The following is a 2,847-nucleotide window of genomic DNA, read 5'->3' as shown; positions in this document are numbered from 1 at the left end:
CGCCTCCCGGCGTGGAATTAAATAAATAAATGAAATAAGGGGCAGGAGTTCCCTCTCGAACGGGAGGGTTTTGAGGCCCGAGGGGGTGACTCCGCCTTAGCCCCGAGCTGCGCTGCGGGTGCGCGGCATCGCCGTAGCGGGGGGTGAGGGACGGAAAGCGCAGCCCCCGGGTGGCTCTTGCTGACAATTGCGGAGCTGGTTTTCTGATAACACTGGACTGCTCAGGGAGAGGCTGAGTTCTACATCTTGGACACCTATAAATCTTTTTTGTTTTTAGGAAATTCCTTTGAATCGAGCGCGAGTACTTTATTTCATGGTATACTAGTTCGTTACGGATTATTGTCTGCATCTCTGAAGTTTTGAAATTGAAGAAGGATTACATTTTATGTGGTTGACCTTCTGATCCCACTGAAATTGGTTTTATCACTTGTTTTATCGCTGCTAGGAACAGGTGGACCTGTGCTGAGAATTGAAAAGGTATACGCTTCAGTCTGCATAGAATCCTAGTGAAAAGGGAAAAAATCCAACCCCAAACTAAAAAATGTTATCGTATAATGTAGTCCAGTCTCCTCAGAAATTTTTGTCTGCAGTTGCACCAGTTTCTCCCCATTAAATCATTGTGATATTGAAAGCCAAAACAGATTAAACTATTTTTTTAAACTTTGATTCTTAAAAATACACACACTATAGTATAAATAGACTACCTTCCTTAAGTTCTAGTTTGAGTAAATTACATGTTTTTAACAACATTATAATTCTGAAATAACACAAAATACCGTATCAAAATTGTCGCTCGTTTCAAACAGCGCAACAGTAAAGAACATCAGATGAAGGTGCATAACTGCTCTCGCCTTCAAGTTTGGTGTGGATTTAGTGCTACTAGATCCCAAACCTAGTTAAATCAGTCATCCCTCTGTGATTGGAGGAAACAATCACAATTAGTTTAGTAGTTTTCATCTGCAGATTTTGATAGAAGTAAAAGATTAATTCATACTGGACTAGCTGGCTCTTAGGTGCAAATTAACCCATCTCAGTATTCAAGACACCTATAGAAATGGATCACACGGTGTAAATACAATTTGTATTGATCTTCTCGTTTTAGAAAGAAGTAAACATGTGCTGCTTTACATACCAAACTTGGTGATTTTTTTAACATACAAAGTTTGTAAATAATTGAAGTCCAGAATGAAAAATACTATACGTGAGTCAGTAATAGTGACTTGAACACCATATAATGGCCATTAAATATAATATGAATAGATTCTCCCAGAACAGGGCCTTTGTTTGCTAATACATATGGTTTAGAGTTCTCTGCAAAAAAAAAAAGAGGCTAACACTGGAATGCTAAGATTAGTTTTATTTGTGATAATTCCTTGTCCTGAAGAGCAATCACGGTCTGTAGGTAATTTTTAGGGGAAGTTAGTATCACTATAAGCAGCTGGATGAAGCTTTAATACGGATCTACAATACTTTTATTCCCCTCAGATCATCAGCATAAACGTTTTCAGTTCCAAGAATGCTAGTCCACATCCAGGAAACATATGGCTTGGGGATATATATACACACACTGTCTAAACAAACCAGTGTTTTTACCTCAGAAGGCATTATTATCTTCATAATTTAGGTGGAGTTCCCAGAAAAGCTTAAGTATTGGTGTTTTGCTTTGTTTCTAAAAGTAGCTGGGAAGATTTACTGAATGTTACTCCCATTTTAAATCTATTTCCTTCAAAAACTGTAATTGTACTCCTAATTCTTTCACAAAGGCCACAGTGTGCCAGTCTTGGATGCAGTGGAGAAGAATGTAAATATTTAAACAGAATACTTTTATTAGGAAAAAATGAATCAAACTGCCCACAGTTTACACTAAAGGTACCAGGAGGGTCTCTACTTTCTGCAAGAAGGGATGAATGCAGGTATGTCAGGTGGAATTTATGCCGAAAGCAATTCTTCCCTGCCATTTACATAGTGTTTCACAAATAGCCAAAAGATAGATGGAGGAGCCAGTGTAATTGTGCCACGACAGTTGCCTACATCGATACTTTATCATCTTGTTGGCTCCTAATATCATAGTATGACTTAATTATAGTCTTCCTCTATTCTTTCTTAAGCTTTTCTCACTTGCCTATGCAAAGTGTGGATGCTCCCTTTGACACAAATGGTGCTATACGTGGGCCTCTGACACTGTTACCTTGATAAGACAGAAGACGTAGGCAGGATGCTGTCAACTACAAGCTAAGCAGTCACAATTGTCTTAAATTTAGTATCCAGAAAGTCACATGGTGAACAGAACAATTAATGTACCTGTACATTTCCCTCCTGTTGTGTTTCGGGGTGGAAGTCTCTTAAGTAAAGGCATTTATTAATATATATTTGCTCTAGCTGACTGTTTCAGTGGTTTACAATTTGCTATTCCCCTAATCATTTGCCACTGAAGGCAAAGGTCACTGCACAGAGCACTTTGGGCTTACTTGGTAACAGGTTTGCTTTCTTATCAACCTCTAAGGGATGCTGTAAAGACAGTCTGTGGATACACAAGGGCTCATGGACCAGATGAAAACCACTCTCCAGCCTCGCAGTGTATATCTGCCCCGACAGTTTACGAGGCATTTGTAGCCTTTATCAGTAAGATAGCCCAAGTGGCCTAATGGTAAAAGAACTGAGGTGAACGTCGTGAGGCAAACGCAGTCGTGGCGAGGAGGGAGAGGCACTAGGGCCGCTGACATGGGTGCCGCTGGCACTGGGTGCCTGGTGTGCGGTGTCTCCCAGGGATGTGCATCCAGGCTTCGGGGGCAGCCGGGATGCGCGCCCATGCTCGCCAGGCCACGGGCGGCACCTGCGGGGGACGCA

This window comes from Corvus brachyrhynchos, unplaced genomic scaffold (genome assembly GCF_000691975.1).
Source record: "Corvus brachyrhynchos isolate BGI_N302 unplaced genomic scaffold, ASM69197v1 scaffold80, whole genome shotgun sequence".
NCBI lineage: Eukaryota > Metazoa > Chordata > Aves > Passeriformes > Corvidae > Corvus > Corvus brachyrhynchos.
Note: the sequence above shows the minus strand (reverse complement) of the source record.